Source organism: Peromyscus maniculatus, chromosome 2 (genome assembly GCF_049852395.1).
Source record: "Peromyscus maniculatus bairdii isolate BWxNUB_F1_BW_parent chromosome 2, HU_Pman_BW_mat_3.1, whole genome shotgun sequence".
Lineage (NCBI taxonomy): Eukaryota > Metazoa > Chordata > Mammalia > Rodentia > Cricetidae > Peromyscus > Peromyscus maniculatus.
Genome location: NC_134853.1, coordinates 121,920,746 through 121,941,718, shown reverse-complemented (window position 1 = coordinate 121,941,718; position 20,973 = coordinate 121,920,746). Strand labels below are relative to the sequence as shown.

The following is a 20,973-nucleotide window of genomic DNA, read 5'->3' as shown; positions in this document are numbered from 1 at the left end:
CTGGCCGCCTGACCCAGCTCTTAAGAGCAGAGGGGTCACATTCCCAACAGAAATGACTGCTTTGCTGGAACTCTACTGATTTTATTTTGATTTGAAAAATAATTCAAAAGCTTGAAGGAAAAAAAACCTTTGATAATTATCTAAAAATGTGTCCCCAGCCCCAAGGTTGACATCAAGAGAGGGCCTTTGAGATTAAAAGCACATTCCTACAACTTTCATTTTGATACATCTTACATGTCTCTGTGCCCCTTGCCTGGAATTGTTTTTATTTTGGTTCATTTTTATCATTCACTTTCTCTCTTGTGTTCTTTTTTTTCATTTTTGAGAATATTGGAGACCACATGTGTTAGGGACCCCTTCAACATTTTAGAATATTTACTGAGAAAAGAACATTCTCTTATAGAACCAGAAAAAAAAAAAAAGGTCTAAAACAAGAAATTACAGATAAGTCATGTTATCCGATATCACTACCTAAATGGTCCATCTATACAGTTCACTGATTTCTCCAGTAATGTCCTCTGAGTATTTTATTTTACCAGAGGGAAATCCAAGTTCAGAGCAGGCACTGCCCGATGTTGACATCTCGGTCATCTTCTTTAATCTGGAACAGTCCTCAGTCCTTCCTAGACTGTCTCCAAACGGAGCATCTTTTAAGAAGACAGCAAAGTCGTTTTTGAGAACGTTCTCTGGCTTAGCTTTCATGGCTTGCCTCATAGTTAAATTATACTTGGGTTGTACTTTTTTTTTTTTAATTTGGTTTTTCGAGACAGGGTTTCTCTGCGTAGCTTTGCGCCTTTCCTGGAGCTCACTTGGTAGCCCAGGCTGGCCTCAAACTCACAGAGATCCGCCTGGCTCTGCCTTCCGAGTGCTGGGATTAAAGGCGTGCGCCGCCGCCGCCGCCGCCGCCGCCGCCGCCGCCGCCGCCACCACCCGGTGGGTTGTACTTTAAAAAAAAAAAAATGGGATCTGGGAGCGGCGGAGATGGTTCAGTGAGTAAAGTGCCGGCCAACCTTGCTAGGTGGTGAGCTTCAGGTAAGGTGAGAAACTCTGTCTAAAAAAATGAGGTGGAGAGCGATAGAGGAAAACATTGGACTTCTACATCTGGTCTCTACACACACCACACAGGCAAGGGTGAGTACAGCTGCACAAGCATGCATCCAACACACACACACACACACACACACACACACACACACACACACACACACACACACACACCAAATAACAAACAAAAAAGAAACAGGGACTTGCTATCTTGCCCAGGATGTCCCCTAACTCCTGGACTCAAGCAGTCCTCCTGCCTCAACCATCCAGGTAACTGGAACTTCAAGTGTGGGCCACTGTGACAGCCAGGTTGTTCATTTCTGGCAGAAATACAAGAGATGCCGTTGTGGTCTTGGTGTTTCTTGGCAGAATATGTGATGTTGGTGTGACTATGAGTCCCAGGTAGGAGGTATCTGAGATGACTCCACTATGAAGTTGCTGGGTTTCCTTTTGTAATTGAAAAAAGAATTGATGGACAGACTTTTTTAATTAGCACATAGTAATTAAGTAGAACGGTAGAATTATGCCTCACTATAACATTACATGTATATAATGTACTTTGATCATATTCACCCCATGACCTTCCCCTCTTTCCCTCTCACTCACACTGATCCCCTTTCTCTTCCCAACTAGACACAAACATTGCTAGGCTGCTTTTTGAGGTCTTGTAAATGCTGGCACTCACCCACCAACTTCCACATTCACAATGAGCTTAAAATTCTGTCATCCTTTTGTCTATCAATTGGTGTGCTCCCACGGGGACTCTTTTAACAGGGGTTTCTGATGCCGTGGACTCTGTCTTAGTCTGCACCAGCCACTTTAACAAAAATACCACCAGCTCCAGGTTCAACGATGAACATTTACTTCTCACAGTTGTGAGGCTCAGAATCGCAAGTGCTGGCAGGTTCAGTGTTTGACGGTTCTTCCGCTTACCTGGCCACTTTCCTGCTGTGTCTTTACATTGGAGAGAGAGTACTGGTGTCTCCTCTTCTTCATGTAAGGACATGGATTCCCATCATGCATCATGACCTTGTCTAAACCTGATCACCTCCCACAGCCCCACCCAACATGATCACTTTGGAACTTATATCTTCACTGTATGGATTTCAGCAGGATACAAACATTCATTTCATAATGTGTGTGTGTGTGTGTGTGTGTGTGTGTATGTGTGTATGTGTGTGTATGTGTGTGTGTGTATGTGTGTGTGTGTATGTGTGTGTGTATGTGTGTGTGTATGTGTGTGTGTGTGTGTGTGTGTGTGTGTGTGTGTGTGCCAGAGACTGACGTCAGATATCTTCTTCAATAGCTCTCCAACTTAATTTTGAGCCAAGGTCTCTCTCTGAACCTGGAACTGATTCAGCTAGGCTGTCTGAACAGTGAGCTCCAGAGAGTCACCTGACTCTGCTTCCTCAGCACTGGCACCACAGACAAAAGCCGCTGTGCCAAGCTTTTTAGTGTAAGTGCAGGGGTCTGAATGCAGGCCCTCATTGCTAGCATGAGCTGGTGGGGCCATCTCCTGAGCCCCTTTAACATACTTTGGAAAAAGAAAAAATACATACTCTCCATCATAAAAAGATGGTATCTTCCTTGGATTGGATAGCTGTGATGGTAAATGTCCTATCTATGCACTGTAAAAGTAATTTCTCATTTCACCCTCTGTAAAATGACTTTCTTGTTGGGGGAGGTGTTGGTTTTCTCAAGACAGGATTTTTCTGTGTAGCCCTGGCTGTCCTGGAACTCCCTCTGTAAAGTGGCCTCAAACTCAGAGATCTGCCTGCCTCTGCCTCCCAAGTGTTGGGATTAAAGGCGTGTGTTATGCCTGGTTCTGTAAAGTGACTCTTAATTGCTCTCTCACGTATTCTCAAATGACGAGTGGATTTGACCCTCCCACCCCCCCACGTAGCACTGACGTCATATTTTCATTTGTTGATATTGGTCAGTTTTGGCAGCGAATTCCACCCTTCATGGCACATGAAGTACCTTCAGACCTATTTCCTTGCCATAAAATAGGGATGACCACCCACTGTGAAGTGGTGTTGGGAGGGTTACGTATGTGAAAACTTATGTAAGTGAAAGTAGTCAACAAATACGATTTTCACCTCTAAGTTAGAATTCTGATTTTGAAGTACACAACTCCACTGTTCCCTTCAGGGACCGATGACCTCGGAAGCAACATTTGCATCAGAAAGACAAAGGATTAGTGGAATCTGCTGACTTTTGCATGATTTATGTGACCCCACCAGGTTCTTCCTCCTCTTTCCCTTCTCCTTCCTGCTCACTTCCCTCCTCCTGTCCTTCGTCTCCTCCTCCCTTCCTTCGTTCTTCCTTTTTCCCACTGGATACATATTTATTGCCGTCTGCAATGAGCTGGTCACTCTCCTGGCCTGTAGAGGTAGAGGAGCAGACAAATAAACTTGAAGTCAGTTGTAATCAAAGGGGACACGTAATAAACACAGAACACACTTTTAAAAACATGTAGAATAGAGAAAAATAACACCAGGAGGGGATGTGGAATTGTGAGCAGAGACATAAAGGAGAGACTGAGCCCATTGGGGTGTAGGATTTTAGTTTTGTCAAGTTGCCACAGTCAGGAGTCACCCAGGAAGAGAGTCTCTGTGAGGGACTGTATAGGCCAGGTGGGCCTGGGGGCATGTCTGTGGGAGATTGTCTTTGTTATGTGAATTGGTGTGGAAGACCCAGCCCACTGTGGGCGGCACCAATCCCTGGGTGCAGGCCCAGGACTATGTGAGAGTGGAGGGAAGGAGCTGAGCAGCCGGCATGCATGCGTCCATTTCTCCTCTACAGTCTTGACTGTGGGTGTAATGGGACTAGCTAGCTATTTGCCATCTTGACCTCTCAGCTATGGTAGACTGGAGCCTAAGAACTGCGAGCTAAAATAAAGCCTTTGTCCTCTAAGTTGCTTTTTGCCAAAAATTAAAAGAAAAAAAAAACATTACAGCAGTTTAAATGAAACTAGGTCAGGAGTCTGAGAAAAAAAAAAGCAAAACAAACAAAAAGAAAAGAAAAAACAAAAAACGAAACAAAGCAAACAAAAAAACATTCCAGGCTGAGGAAGTATTTCCAAAGAGGCCTGAGGCACAGAGCGGAGAGGTCACACAAAGGAAGCCTGATGGGAGTGGCCAGACAACTGTGGATCACAACCGCCTCCAGTCTCCTTCTGAGAGCCTCATTATAAGCGAGAGCAGACCTTTTGGATAGTTGTGGAGTTAGGCCACTGTAGAGCTGTGAACACCTCGTTTCAAGAAAACCTGCTGTTGGGCAAGGTGGTTCACATCTATAGTTTGTAGCACTTGGAAGACTGAAGCAGGCAGATCATGAGTTCAAGGCCAGCTTGGGCTACATAAAGGGTTCAAGACCAACCTGGACTATAGAACTGTCTCAAAATAAAACAGACGAACAAACAAAAGAACCTGTTACTTGGGGTGCAGAGAGCTGACAAACCCACTTTTTGGATCTACCTAGCCTCTGGGGTGTAATACTTTTTCCGGAGCCGCCTCAAACAGTGGCTGAGGATGATGGGGTACTGTGGGGTACTGCTGCCTATCATGATGAACACTGCCATATAGCATGAGACTCCTTTCTTTTTGGTTTTTTGAGACAGGGTTTCTCTGTGTAGCCCAGGCTGGCCTCGAACTCACAGAGATCCGCCTGGCTCTGCCTCCCAAGTGCTGGGATTAAAGGCGTGCGCCACCGCCGCCCGGCCTGAGACTCCTTTCTTAATAAAGCTGTTTAATGAAGATGTAACCCGTCTCAAAAACAGCCCCTCCGGAAACCCATTAGCCAGATCGCTGCCCTAAGAATTTCTCACAGTGAAAAATCTTTGTGAGGGCTCTTTACTAGGTTGTCTCCATGTTTCTATGGCTGTTCCGCGGCCCAAAGTTTTACGCCCCTCCCCCCACCAGCCTTCCTTCCTCTTTTCCTGTCGCGATCACAGACCTCCATCATGCCTCTGAGACTGAACTGCCCTCTCTAGTACTTGCTTCCTTTCACAGATACTACTAATTCACTAAATTTCGTGGATCTCCAATTCTATCCTGGTGTCCGTCTGCTTCCCAGGTAACCCGACCAACAAGGAGGCAGAGGAGAAATGTGCATGAAGAAATTTTTCTTGGCTTCTCCTGCTTATGCAAAGCAGGTCCAGGGCAATGAAGATGGAGAGAGGCCAATCTAGGTCCTTTCAGGGGATAACTAAAGCTTTCAGACGAGTCCACACCACCAGACCTAAGCCATCTCAGACAGCACCGGTCTCAAAAGCTATTTAGTAAAGATGTAACCCGCGTCAAAAACAGACCCTTTAGAAACCCGTTAGCCAGATCGCTGCCCTAAGAGTTTCTCACCATGAAATTCTGGGCTATGGTGGCCCATTTCCCACCCTTCACCATGTTCTAAGAATAAAGGGCCTGCTATGTAGCTATGAATCGAGCATCGTTGGTGGTGTGTGTGTGTGGGGGGGGGGGAGGTTGGTACTCACTCCCACGCCTGGAAGTCAATCAGAGGAGTTTGCTGATTCCACTGACATTCTGAGCTTTACTGATATGGCCACCTCAGACTTCTGCTCAGGCTGTAGTTGAAGGACATTCCCCAAGCTTGACTCACTGCATCGTGATGACAGACACCCCAGCAGAAGCCAATCTTGGTAGCTGGGAAGCCCATGGTAGGTAGTTGCTATTTTTTGACACTCTAGCATGCGTTTTCCTTTTGGTAAACCTAATTTCTCCCTAGAAAAATTCCTCTATCCTGTTTTTTAGTTTCAGTCCTGACCTATAAATCCCACTCCTCTGGGGCCCTGGAATTGGAATCTCTAGGTAAACAGTCAGAATCAATATCGGCCAGCACTACTGGCAGGCACAACTGCTCTCTCCTATTCGGGCCGAACCTGAGAGGGTGGCAAGGCTGGAGTGGCTGGAGCTGTTGCAGCCTGGCCAAGAAAAGCGCACACACAGCAAGAACACAGCCAAGTGATGAGTAGGCAAAAAACAGGTTCTGGTGGCACACACTCCCCACTCCGAGAACTACTCCCAGGCTCCTTTGGTTCTATGATACAGCCGAATCCGTGTGTGCTGAAGCCAGTGTGTTGGATTTTCATTGCTTCTTTTGACTGAAAGGGGCTAAGATGATTTGTAGCAGCCCTGACCCGTTTAACTCAAAAGACTGCCCAATAAAAAATGGGCAAAGAATCTGAATAGCTAGTCATCCAAAGAAGATAGACAGACCGCCAATATACACTTGAAAAGATGCTCAACCTGATCGATCACTAGGAGAATGCAAATCAAAAGCACAATGAATAGAACCTCACATTTTTTAACACGTGTTTAATTTAAGAAATTGGTTAAAAAAAGTATTGGCAAGAATATGGAGACATCAGAAGCATCCATTGCTGGTAGAGTTGGAAATGAAGAACACAGCCTGGCAATTCTCTGGACAATGGAAGAGTTACCACATGACTCCTAGGTACATGCCCAGGGGACAGGCAACTGCATGTCCAGAGAAAGGCTTGCATGAGAAGGTTCGTAAGCTTACTGTGGAGGTGAAGTCATGTAATCCCAGCATTCAGTAGGCTGAAGCAGGAGGACAGGCTACTTAGTGACTTAGTAAGTTTCAGGCTAGTCCAGGCTGGTGCGAGCATGTCTAAAAACAAACAAATAGAATGCTCCTAGCAGTTACATTTTTAATAGTGTGTGTGTATGTGTGTGTGTGTGTGTGTGTGCCCATCAATAGCACAGACCAACACATTGTGTATATTTATAGAAGGAGTATGCACAGTGAGAAAAAGGAAGAACTACTGACAGGCAAAGCCATGGATGAATCTAGACATGTGCTGAGTGAAAGAAACCAGATGTAATACAGATGGCATGACTTCACTTCCATGAAGTCCAGCAGCAGGCAAACTTAGCATGGAGAAGAATTAAAAAGTGGCTGTAAGCACTAACTGATGGAGGCATAAGGTTAAGAGTTTGACTAGAACGAGACAAAGGGATAAAGGAACTTTCTAGAACTGTAATTCGTAGTCACACGGCTATGTACTGTCATTAAAGCTTACTGGATCTTAACAATGGCATATTCCACTTTTAAAGTAACGAACATGATACTTTAAATGTTTATTGTGTTTTCATCTGAGATGAAAGCTAAAAGCACCCACTTGATTTGTATGATCTTGGTGTCCAATGCTCTCCCATCACAAAATCCCTTTTCCTACCAACTTAAGAATTAAACCGAACGCCCGACCCTGGATTCATTTCTTCTTTGATATACAGCATTGAAAACCTAAAGAAAATGTTCTATTCATTTTCTTCATTGACCATCCTAGCAAAGCACCAATATGTAAAGTTAGTTCTCTCCTTATCAAGGTGCCCTAACCAACTACCGACTAAGGGGATAAAAACTTTCAACATTAAAGCTTTGTGGCAAAGTTCTTCATCTCATTGGTCCTAGCTCAGGAGAACTGGTAACGTCTAAAAGTTTAGAACAGTCAAGGATAATAAAAGAGGCTAAAATGTGATTAATATATTCAGACGGTTAAGAAGATTGGAGGAGAGCTATTAACCTTTACAAACCGGTTTCCCTTTAGCTGACTCATTCTCATTTCTTCGGTTCATTTTTGCCTCCACCCTCCTCCTCCTCCTCTGCCTCATCACTTGCCACTTAGGGATCAGCTTAATGGGCTGTGGTGATCCTGAAATGCAGAGTCACTTCCAAATGTGCTAGTACAGCTCTCCAAATCCCTCTGCTGCAGCAGGTCCATTTTGATGGTGTGTCGCAAATTGAAATGAGCCCTTAATTGCTCCCCTAACGTTGACTTTACTGTGGCCAAAAATAAAAGCCACAGTGAAAGCTCTTTTGGGGAGATGGACAGGAAATGTTACAAAAGGAAAATGGAATTATTTTTCAGTTCTAAGGAAATTTATTAGCAAACACATTTCAGCGCGCTGGAGTAGTCATCATGCTGAGGAATTGTTTTGGAGAAGGCTTGGATTTGGAAAATCCCAGGACAGAAGCAGCTCCCTTCTGTAGCTTGCCAGTTCGACAGTGGGATGACAAATGTCTTATTATTCCCCACAGTGCCTTAGTATTTACAGGACATCTGGTACTATGTGCCTGGCCTTCCCCTGAGTCATCTTTATTACCATGTAACATCGTGTTACTGCAGTTTCCCAGGTCTGCTGGTTATGGTGGTAAGACTCAGATGTCAGATCGAGACATGGCTGGATGAATAAGGTGCCTGCTGTCAAGCCTGAGGACTCAAGTTCAAACCCCAGAACCCACAGGGTGGAAGGTGAGCACTAACTCCCACAAGTTATCCTCTGACCTCTTCGTGAGTACTGTGTTCTCAGCAAACACACACACACACACACACACACACACACACACACACAGAGAAAGAGGAACACCCATGTACACACACAAAGGCACACACATGAGTGCACACACATGCACACATATACTCACGCACACACAAACTCATACACACATAGTAAATAAGTAAATGTATAGAAAGAGGCCGAGACATCCTCCTCCAGTGTGTCTAGTCATCAGAGGCTGAGTGTCTGGTCCCAGTTGATGTACCAATGATGCCAACTTGGGAAGACATCTCCAAAACATGTTTGCTTTTGGTGTCCTCATCTAAAAATATGAAGTATGATTGACAGAGTTCCAAAGACATGGAAGCTACGCTTCCCTCTGCTCCCTTCCTCCGGCCATCTGACTAATTTCAAGAAGGGCTGCCAGATCCTTACTAGTAGCTGATTACCCTGCTGCTACATCTGGAGGATGGGCCTGGGGGTGGGTATGTGTCAGCCTCTTGGCCCTGTGACCTGGTCAGTGGACAAGGGCAACTGCTCAGTAAAGCGTGACTATTTCTCTCTCAAGCCCGTAGGCAATGCCTGCTTGAGAAAAGTGAAGCAGAAACATCTTTACCCTGGCCCAAAAATGGGGGGATGCCACATCCAACTGAAATGTTGGCAAAAGTAGGAGAGAGAGGAAGAAGGCACAGGAGAGTCAGCTTGACCTTGTGATGAGCTCCAGAAGCAGGGCGGGACTAGCCTGGCCCTGTGTTCGTCCACCATCTTTTCCTCTCCCCCGCCCTCCTATGGTAGAAGAGAAACCCTGCAGGTGGCTACTGTTCTGGGATCAGGTAGGCATGTTCCCAGCTCCTCAGCTCTTTAGCTCTGTGCTGTACCCTTGAACCCTGCTGCATTCTGTGTAGGTCCCCAGGAAGCCATGTGAGTAGCATCTCTGGCTGTCTAACTTTGGCTGGCTTCAGCAACAGAAAACACAGACAGCTGATCAGAAGGGAGAGAGGAAAGGAGGGGATACATCAAATTCGTCCTTCTGCGTCATGGGCTGGCGCCACCCTGCTGCTAGTCACCATAGCTCTTAACTAGACTCTCCTCCTACTATGGCACATCTCCTGTTTCCAATACTCACTTTTTCCCCCTTGCCAATTCTGCCCTCTGGGTGGGAATAGTAAGCCAGTTTACCAAAGCTAGGCTATTTTACTGATGCCTCTGGCTGTCTTATATCATACCCACACTTTCACAAATAGTTCTGCATTAAACTCTTTCCAAATTGCCAAAGTTGTATACGTGATTTCTTTTCTCTTGGAGCCCTGACTAATACACACATTTCCAGTAGGAACCACAACCACAATTGTCAAATTACCTTTTTTGGTCATTGCTATAGTTTTGAGACAGGGTCTCGCTGTGTAGAGGCTATCTCAGAGGTCTCATGTGGACCAGGCTACCCTCAGACTCCTGAGTTCTGAGAACGCAGATGTGAGTCACCACACCCAGCCTTGTGCAAATTGTCAAATTAGTAAGATCAAATGGAACTCTTTAAAGAGCCAATGGGACTTTTAAAAAAATGAATGTCATGTTTCCCTGAAGAATATACATTTTTGAAGGCCAAATGAGTCACGTGTAACACATACAGAAAAGCACCGAATAATGTATGTACAGTTTAAGGAATAATTATAAACTGCTCCCCCAAATGTGTTATTTGGACACAGAATGTCTCTGATTGCTCAGAAGTATCCCCTTCTATTCCCTTCTCTCCTTCACCCTCTCTGTCAAGTCCCTGTTATCTTGACTTTTAGGGTAATGATTACTGCTTTCCTATGGCCCATGTTTTACCCATGACTCAAGCATCTTTCAAGTCATGTAATATATTGTCTTGTGCTTCAATTCTCGCTGATTTCCCAATAGGGTCATGTGTGTCCTATGGGCTGTTGTAGTATGCTTTGCTAATGTCCCTGCTGTTCACACTTCCTATGTGACAACAGTCAACTCTTCATTATCTCTTCCACTGTTGGGCGTGTCTGGATTGCTTCATGGTTTCAGGCTATTCGGGAAAATGCTGCTGAGGCATCTTGTCCTTCCAGAGCACACAGTATGCAAAGTTCTCCAGGACAGAGTCCTCAAACATTTTGGTACCAAGACTCCCTTAGAGTAGGAGGGAGTGTGTGTGTGTGTCTGTGTCTCTCTGTGTGTGTGATATGTACATGTGTGTGGAAGCCTAAGGTGGGTGCTGGGTGTCTTTCCTCAATTGCTGTCTCTACCTTTATCTTTTTTTCTATTCTTCATATGTATTTGCGTGTATGTTTGCATGTAAGCATGCTTGCATGGTTATGAATGCATATTGTGCAGGAACACGTGGAAGCCTGAGCTTAATGTCAGGAATTATCCTCGATCTCTCTTCCACCTTACTCCTTCAGGCAGGTTTTTCAGTCAAACCCAGAGCTCACCAATAAAGTTAGTCTGGCTAGCCAGCTTGCTCTAGGGATACCCTATCTCTGCCTACTGAGGCCGAAATTATAGGCAAGTTTAAGTGGATTTCTGGGGATCCGAACTCCCAGTCCCTACATTTGCTCAGCAAGCCCTTTGAGAGCTGAGCCATCTCCCTGGCCTCTATCTTTATTTCTTTTGAGAGGTGATCTCTTGCTGAACCTAAAGTTCATTGATCCTGCAAAGCTCTGTGGCCAGTGTGCTTCAGGCATCCACTTGTCTATACTTACCCTCGATACACACAGATCCAAGGCTGGGGCTGTATGTGCTGCCCTGCCTGACTTTGTGTGTGTGTGTGTGTGTGTGTGTGTGTGTGTGTGTATAAGTTTTGCTTGCATGTATGTCTGTACACCATGTGTGTGCCTGGTGCCATGGCTCTGTTTCTCTTTTAGACTGGATCAATCTCATGTAGCCCAGGGTGTCCTTGAACTTCTGATCTCTCTGTAGTGGTGGTGGACGCCTTTGATCCCAGCACTTGGGAGGCTCAAGCCTTTGATCTCAGCACTTGGGTGGCTTGAGCCTTCTATCTCAGAACTAGGGAGGTGGAGGCAGAAATATAAGGTGGGTAGAGACAGGATCTCAGCCCACATTTGGTCTGGGAGTTCATAAAGTTAAGAATTCTCCAGTGACTTCTGCTCTGTGTCTCTGGTCCTTCAGCTTTCACCCTCAATGTCTGACTCCGGGTTTTTATTATTAAGACTAATTAGGGTCACACTTCAGAGCCCTGTGCCCAAGTGTGAACAGCCCCCTGGACTCCAGCTTTTCTGTATGTGTGTCTGTCCCTTCTTTAGTGTTATTGTTTCTTCATTCCCATGTCACCCCAGGCAGGTTTCCAGGACCAAGCCACGTGGGATGGAGCAAAAGATGTAACTCACAAGGACTTGAATCTAAAACCTATGCAATCTCATGGATCCATATGGAACCGTAGAGCCACAAGAAAGTCAGGAAACCCAGTAGAAAACATTGTAGACGATCTGAAAAAGACCTCTACCATCTGATCTTTCTCTTCTTTTTTTTTTTTTTTTTTTGGTTTTTCGAGACAGGGTTTCTCTGTGTAGCTTTTCGCCTTTTCCTGGAACTCACTTGGTAGCCCAGGCTGGCCTCGAACTCACAGAGATCCGCCTGCCTCTGCCTCCCGAGTGCTGGGATTAAAGGCGTGCGCCACCACCGCCCGGCCTGATCTTTCTCTTCTAGACCTCTACTTATACCTATGTTTCCCACTCCCATGAATCTTTTTGAAGAATTATTTGTATACTTGTGTGCATGTGTGCGTGATGTGGTGTGTGTGTGTGTGTGTGTGTGTGTGTGTGTGTGTGTGTAAGGGGTTGGTCCACTCATGGAAGACAGAGGACAACTTCAGGAGTCCATTCTCTCCTTCCACAACGGAATCTGGGGACGGAACTCACAAACGCCGTCACCAGCTGAGCCATCCCGCCAGCTCACTCTCACGGATTGTCATGTCTCTCCTGTATACGCTGACTCTCCGCATGCATGCGTCATGTCCCGCCGAGTCTGGTGACCTGACCCTCGTTCTCTGGTTGTCTGCCTGTGGCCAGCCTCCACTCATGTTTGTTTTGCCTTCATTTTCTGCTACAGTAAACTTCACTTCTCAATGTTTGATTCTTCTAAAAATGTCTCGGCCACTTGATGCTTGTCTCTTATTTCTTTAACCATAACGAACCATAACATTAGATCGCGATAATTTTAAAATCCACCCAACAGCCCCAGCATCCGAATTCTTCCTGCCTCTGTTCCTGTCGCCCTGCTTTTGCTTCGCTCATACTTCCCTCTCCAGCGCCTGTCACTATGTGCCCAGTTGTGCACTCTGCTCTGCCACTGACCTTGAAACCATATTTGTGTAAACACATGGCTGTCCAAGATAAACTTGACTTCTTCAAATGGATTTGCTACTTTCAGTCCCTAGGGCCGTCCCCGGTATGGCACCAGTTGGAGTTTATGGCTTGAATATTTTTGGACCAGAGTGGTTATCCTGCAGTAATGTCAACAAGCAGCTACAGATGGCCAAGGATGGGGCTGGTGGCGCACGGTACTCTTCAGCAGCGCACGGGAGTGGAAAGTTGGGATTTTCAGTTCCGCGCTCTTGGTGGGTTCCGACCGGCAAAAGCCTTTGGCTTTTGGTGTGCCAGATAAATCTTTCAGTGTGTCCAGATAAAACTTTACTGTTTTGTTTGTACTTTGAAATTGTGTGTGTGTGTGTGTGTGTGTGTGTGTGTGTGTGTGTGTGTGTCCATAAGTATGTGGGTATGTGTTGCCATGCACACACGGGTAAAGGTCAGAGCCAGATGTTCAGTGTCTTCCTCCATCAATTTTCATCTTATCACCTTGAGAATGGGTCTCTCGATAAACCAAAAGCTCACAAATTAAGCTGTCAAGTGAGCTCTTGGGAACTGCCCTGTCCCTATCCCCACATACTGGGGTTATAGGCTTCTGAAGCCATGCCCAGCTTTTTACCTGAGTGCTGGGATTCGAACTCAGGACCCTCTTGCTTGCAGAGCAAGTACTCTTCTTAGCCACTGAGCTGTCTCCACAGCTCCCTGTACTTTGAAAAATTTAATGTAAATTTATTTGAATAATATTAGAAATTTTTTCTCTCCCATGAGCATTCAGGTGCCTGGGGTGAGCTATCTGCTCCTAAAACTCGGTAGCCAGAGTCCCTCGAAGTCCCCTAGGTGCTGTTTGTGGTTTGATGGGGCCTCTGTTGCTCAACTCTGTCTCTGAGGTATTTTATGGAATTTCATTTTTTCAGGCCCACCACCTCTCTCCAGCACTGTGGACCACTCTGAATCATCCTTACATCCTGCATTCCACCTCCTCTTTGCCGTGGGTCCCTCTAACCTGTCTTCTCTCAGCTGAGCCATGTTCTGTGTCTGCTACAAAAGATGCAGGCCACCCAAGCCCCTCCTGTAGTACCCAGGGCTTCTGAAGGCTCAAGCTGGGCCCCTTTTCTTGAGTGTGCTGTTCCCTTTTCTTTCCTCTTGTGGGTCCACCCCAAGTGCTGAGGACTAATTTTGAACAGTTTCTTGTGTAATTCCATGTGGGAACACCCCCCCCCCACCCCCCACCCCCTGCGCACCTGAGCCTTCCTCTTAACTGGACAGCACAATTTTCCCTCTCTGGGAAGTTAGTCCTGGAATCAAGAATCCTCTTTGCCTCACTTTCCTAACTCCTTTGCCAGAACAGAGATGAGGTCCAGGCACTGACTTCCTCAGCATCACCTCCTGTTCCAGCCTGGGGCATCAGGCTCAAGGATTCAGTCATCAAAGGAAGGAAGAGTTTTCCCCTTACACTGTAAAAGAAATGTTGGGACTCCTCCGTTAAAGATCCCATTTTCGACGTTCAGCCTGGACAGAGCGGTCGTGGCTTCTAAAGAGAATTACTATACTTATGGCTGGCATTTTGTGCTCAGTATTTCAGAGGCCTCCAGGCAGACTGCAGACTGTGAAAAAAGGTGTGGAATCTCTCATTGGTACAGATGGGATTCGTCACAAATTTACCAGATCAAGGATTCCAGATGAAGTGTTTCAGCCTAGACCTGAAGATCATGAAAAATACAGTGGGGACCCCCAGCACCCTCATAAACTGCACATTGTTACAAGAATAAAAAGTACAAAAAGGTGTCCATACTGGGAAAAAGATACAATCAAGATGCTTGGACTTCAGAAGGCACATACCCCTCAAATTCACAAGAACATCCCCTCGGTGAATGCAATGTTGAAAATGGTTAAACACTTGATATGCATCCAGCCCCTGAAGCTGCCACAAGGACTTCCCACAGAAGAGACCACGTCTAGCACATGCCTCAAGAGCACTGGGGAGCTGGTAGTGCAGTGGCATCTGAAGCCTGTGGAACAGGAAACAAAGTCCTGATGCCACACAGCTGAGATTACAACAAATCAGTTACTGAGGAAAAGGTTCTCATTAAAGTGTATTCCAATCCCGCCCCACCCCAAAGATCCCATTTTCAATAAGAGAGGCTAATTTTTTTAGCTCTCTCCTTTAAAGTTCTCTCTCTCTTTTAAAGTCCTCTCTCTCTCTCTCTCTCTCTCTCTCTCTCTCTCTCTCTCTCTCTCTCTCTCTCTCTCTGTGTGTGTGTGTGTGTGTGTGTGTTTGTGTGTATTAAACTTTCTCAGACCACCAGCCCCAAAATCATGACATGGAGACTTATTATTAGTTATGAATGTTCAGCCCTAGTTTAGGCTTGTTTCTGGCTAGCTTTTTTTTTTTTTAACTTAAATTAACCTGTTTCTCTTCATCTACATTTTGCCTTGGGGCTTTCTACCTTTCTTTCCTTCTGTATGTCCTACTTCCCCCTGCTTTCTCAAGCCTGGCTGGGCCTGGGTGGCTCCCTCTCTTTCTCCCGTTTTCTCTCTTCTCTCCTTACTTTCTGAGCCTAGATTCCTCCTCCTACTTATTCTCTCTGCCCATTGGTCTTGCCTATTTCTCCTCTGCCTAGCTATTGGCTGTTCAGCTTTTTATTAGACCAATCAGGTGTTTTAGGCAGGCAAGGTGAAATAGCAACACATCTTTAGATAATTACACAAAGGCAGCATAAACAAATGTAACACATCTTTACATGGTTAAAGTGATATTCTACTTCATAAACAAATGTAACACATCTTTACATGGTTAAAGTGATATTCTACTCCATAAACAAATGTGACACATCTTTACATGGTTAAAGTACTATTCTACTCCATAAACAAATGTAACACATAGTTACATAGTTAAAGTAATATTCTGCAAGTGTGTGTTTGTCTGTGTGTCTGTGTGTCTGTGTGTCTGTATCTGTGTGTCTATGTTCAATTGCATGCAGAGTCCAGAAGAAGAAGGCATCAGGTCTCCTGGAGGTGGAGTTACAGGTGGTTTTAAGTTCTTGATGTGGATGCTGGGAAGTGAACTCTGCTCCTCTGTGAGAGTACTACTTTAGTCAGTGAGCCATCTCTCCAGCCCAGATCTTTTCTTTTACTAAGTGCTAGTGTTTTATTGATTTGAGTTTTTGTTTTTTAAAGACATGGTCTTACTATTTAAAGTTGGCACTGAAATTGTGAACATGAAGAATCCTCCGCCTCAGCCTCTTGAGCATCTAGGACTGTGGGCATCTACAGCCATTCCTGGCTTCTGAGGGCTATTTCTTTTTTTTTTTTTTTTTTTTTTTTTGTGTATGGTAGCACAAAAGTAGAGATTTATTACAAAAATCTATGTTCAATCCAACTCTATCTTTTCTTTGAAAAATAATTATCATCACTGGTGTGTGTGTGTGTGTGTGTGTGTGTGTGTGTGTGTGTGAATGTGTGTGCTGTAGTGTGTGTATGTGGAAGTCAGAGAACAACTTTGTGGAGTCAGTTCTTTTCTTTCATTTTCATGTAGATCCTGAGAATTAAACTCAGGTCACCAGGCCTTGTGCACCAAGTTGCTTTATTCTCTGAGCCGTCTTTAGAAGGCCAAGAAAGAAGAAGGATCTGTCATTTCTTTTTTTTTTTTTTTTTGAGTAAAACTGAAATTTATTATATGCCACAGTCGTCCTACGGACCTCCATGCTATATATATATAGCCTCTATGGTTCTATGGGTTGTGGTCTGATTGTTCATTTTATATCTAGAATCCACCAATGAGTGAGTACATACCATAACTGTCTTTCTGGGTTTGGGTTACCTCACTCAGGATGATATTTTCTAGTTCCATCCATTTGCCTGCAAATTTCATGCTTTCATTGTTTTTCTCTGCTGAGTAGTACTCCATTGTGTATATGTACCACATTTTTTTCATCCATTCTTCCGTTGATGGGCATCTAGGTTGTTTCCAGGTTCTGGCTATTACAAATAGTGCTGCTATGAACATAGCTGAGCATGTATCTTTATGGTATGTATCAGCATTCTTTGGGTATATGCCCAAGAGTGGGATGGCTGGGTCTTGAGGTAGTTTGATTCCTAATTTTCTGAGAAACCGCCATACTGATTTCCATAGTGGTTGTACAAGTTTACATTCCCACCAACAGTGGAGGAGTGTTCCCTTTGCTCCACATCCTCTCCAACATTGGTTGTCATTGGTGTTTTTGATCTTAGCCATTCTAACAGGTGTAAGGTGGTATCTCAGAGTCGTTTTGATTTGCATTTCTCTGATGATTAAGGATGTTGAGCATTTCTTTAAATGTCTTTCAGCCATTTGTAGTTCTTGTTTTGTGAATTCTCTGTTTAGCTCTTTAGCCCATTTTTTAATTGGACTGTTCAGTGCTTTGATGTCTAGTTTCTTGAGTTCTTTATATATTGTGGAGATCAATCCTCTGTCAGATGTGGGGTTGGTGAAGATCTTTTCCCAATCTGTTGGGTGTCTTTTTGTCTTATTGACTGTGTCTTTTGCCCTGCAAAAGCTTCTCAGTTTTGAGAGGTCCCATTTATTAATGGTTGTGCTCAGGGTCTGTGCTGTCGGTGTTTTATTTAGGAAATGGTCTCCAGTGCCAATGCGTTCAAGAGTGCTTCCTATCTTCTTTTCTATTAAGTTTAGTGTAACTGGATTTATGTTTAGGTCTTTGATCCACTTGGACTTGAGTTTTGTGCATGGTGACAGATATGGATCTATTTGTAATCTTTTACATATTGACATCCAGTTATGCCAGCACCATTTGTTGAAGATACTTTCTTTGTTCCATTGTATAGTTTTGGCTCCTTTGTCAAAAACCAGGTGTTCATATGTGCATGGATTAATGTCAGGGTCTTCAATTCGATTCCATTGGTCCGTATGTCGGTTTTTATACCAGTACCAAGCTGTTTTTATTACTATAGCTCTATAGTAGAGTTTGAGGTCCGGGATGGTGATGCCTCCAAGGGTTGCTTTATCGTATAGGATTCTTTTAGCTATCCTGGGTCTTTTGTTTTTCCATATAAAGTTGAGTATTTTTCTTTCCAAGTCTGTGAAAAATTGTGTTGGGATTTTGATGGGGATTGCATTGAATCTGTAGATTGCTTTTGGTAAGATTGCCATTTTTACTATGTTAATCCTACCTATCCATGAGCATGGGAGATCCTTCCATTTTCTGATATCTTCTTCAATTTCTTTCTTTAGAGATTTAAAGTTCTTATCAAAAAGGTCTTTCACTTGTTTAGTTAGTGTTATCCCAAGGTATTTTATATTATTTGTGGCTATTGTAAAGGGTGATGTTTCTCTGACTTCTTTCTCAGCCCTTTTATCATTTGTGTATAGGAGGGCTACTGATTTTTTTGAGTTGATCTTGTATCCTGCCACTTTACTGAAGGAGTTTATCAGCTGTAGAAGTTCCCTGGTAGAGTTTTTGGGGTCACTTATGTATACTATCATATCATCTGCAAATAGTGAAAGTTTGACTTCTTCCTTGCCAATTTGTATCCCTTTGATCTCCTTTTGTTGTCTTATTGCTCTAGCTAGAACTTCTAGTACTATATTGAATAAATATGGGGAGAGTGGACAGCCTTGTCTTGTTCCTGAATTTAGTGGTATCGCTTTGAGTTTCTCTCCATTTAATTTGATGTTTGCTGTTGGCTTGCTATAAATTGCTTTTATTATATTTAGAAATGTTCCTTGTATTCCTATTCTTTCTAAGACCTTTATCATGAAGGGGTGTTGGATTTTGTCAAAGGCTTTTTCAGCATCTAGGGAGATGATCATGTGGTTTTTTTCTTTCAGTTTGTTTATATGGTGTATTACATTGACTGATTTCCGTATGTTGAACCATCCTTGCATCCCTGGGATGAATCCTACTTGGTCGTGATGGATGATTGTTTTGATGTATTCTTGGATTCGGTTTGCCAATATTTTGTTGAGTATTTTTGCATCAATGTTCATGAGGGAGATTGGTCTGTAGTTCTCTTTCTTTGTTGCATCTTTGTGTGGTTTGGGTATCAGGGTAATTGTAGCCTCATAAAAAGAGTTTGGTAGTGTTCCTTCTGTTTCTATTGTGTGGAACACTTTGAAGAGGATTGGTATTAGTTCTTCTTTGAAAGTCAGGTAGAATTCTGCACTGAAACCATCTGGTCCTGGGCTTTTTTTAGTTGGGAGACTTTTGATGACTGTTTCTATTTCTTTAGGGGTTATTGGTCTATTTAAATGGTTTATCTGGTCTTGATTTAATTTTGGTATTTGGTATTTATCCAGAAAATTGTCCATTTCTTCCTGGTTTTCCATTTTTGTGGAGTACAGGTTTTTGAAGTATGATCTGATGATTCTCTGGATTTCCTCATTGTCTGTTGTTATGTCTCCCTTTTCATTTCTGATTTTGTGAATTTGGGTGTTCTCTCTTTGCCTTTTGGTTAATTTGGCTAGTGGTTTGTCTATCTTGTTGATTTTTTCAAAGAACCAACTCTTTGTTTCATTGATTTTTTGTATTGTTCTCTTGTTTTCTATTTCGTTGATTTCAGCCCTCAATTTGATTATTTCCTGGCGTCTATTTCTCCTGGGTGAGTTTGTTTCTTTTTGTTCTAGAGCTTTCAGTTGTGCTGTTAATTCATTGGTATGGGATTGCTCCATCTTCTTTATGTGTGCATTTAGAGCTATGAATTTTCCTCTTAGCACTGCTTTCATAGTGTCCCATAAGTTTGGGTATGTTGTACTTTCATTTTCATTGAATTCTAGGAACTCTTTAATTTCTGTCTTTATTTCTTCCTTGACCCATTGATGTTTCAGGTGGGTATTATTCAGTTTCCATGAGTTTGTGGGTTTTCTATAATTTTTGTTGTTATTGAGTTCTAACTTTAAGGCTTGGTGGTCTGATAAAATACAGGAGGTTATTCCAATTTTTTTGTATCTGTTGAGATTTGTTTTGTGTCCAAGCATGTGGTCAATTTTTGAGAAGGTTCCATGGGGTGCTGAGAAGAAGGTATATTCTTTTGTGTTAGGATGGAATATTCTGTATATATCTATTAGGTCCATTTGAGTCATAACATCTGTTAGGTCCTTTATTTCTTTGTTAAGTTTCAGTCTGGTAGATCTATCTTTTGGTGAGAGTGGTGTGTTAAAATCTCCCACTACTAATGTGTGGGGTTTGATGTGCGTTTTAAACTTTAGTAGTGTTTCTTTTATGAATGTGGGTGCTTTTGTATTTGGAGCATAAATGTTTAGAATCGAGACTTCATCTTGGTGGATTTTTCCTGTGATGAATATGTAATGTCCATCCTGGTCTCTTTTGATTGATTTTAGTTTGAAGTCTATTTTATTAGATATTAGGATAGCTACACCAGCTTGTTTCTTAGGTCCATTTGCTTGGAAAACCTTTTCCCAGCCCTTTACTCGGAGGTAGTGTCTGTCTTTGGAGTTAAGGTGTGTTTCTTGTATGCAGCATATGGATGGGTCCTGTTTTCTAATCCATTCTGTTAGTCTGTGTCTTTTTATAGGTGAGTTGAGACCATTGATATTGATGGATATTAATGACCAGTGATTGTTAATTCCTGTTATTTTTTTGGTTGTGTTGTGTTGTCCTTCTGTGGTGTATGTTGGTGTAGGATTATCTATTGCTTGATTTTTCATGGATGTGTTTAGCTTCTTTGGGTTGAATTTTCCCTTCTAGTGCTTTCTGTAGGGCTGGGTTTATGGACAGGTATTGATTAAATCTGGTTTTATCCTGGAATATTTTGTTTACTCCGCCTATGGTGATTAAGAGTTTTGCTGGGTATAATAGTCTGGGTTGGCATCCATGGTCTCTTAGTGTCTGCATGAGGTTTGTCCATGATCTTCTATCTTTCATAGTCTCTATTGAGTAGTCTGGTGTTATTCTGATGGGTTTGCCTTTATATGTTACTTGGTCCTTTTCCTTTGCAGCTCTTAATATTTTTTCTTTATTCTGTGTGTTTAGTGTTTTGATTATTATGTGGCGAGGGGACTTTTTTTTTGGATCCAGCCTATTCGGTGTTCTGTAAGCTTCTTGTATCTTCATAGGTATTTCTTTCTTTAGGTTAGGAAAGTTTTCTTCTATGATTTTGTTGAATATATTTTCTGTGCCTTTGAGTTGGTATTCTTCTCCTTCTTCTATCCCTATTATTCTTAGGTTTGGTCTTTTCATGGTGTCCCAAATTTCCTGGACGTTTTGTGTTAGGACTTTTTTGTCTTTATTGTTTTCTTTGACTGACGAATCTATTTTCTCTAT

At 43.3% G+C, this 20,973-nt stretch overlaps 1 pseudogene; it reads left to right on the top strand.

The window, feature by feature from the left end:
- Positions 1-14,078: 14,078 nt before the first annotated feature.
- Positions 14,079-14,732, top strand: LOC102912097 (large ribosomal subunit protein uL30m pseudogene; annotated as a pseudogene).
- Positions 14,733-20,973: the final 6,241 nt, after the last annotated feature.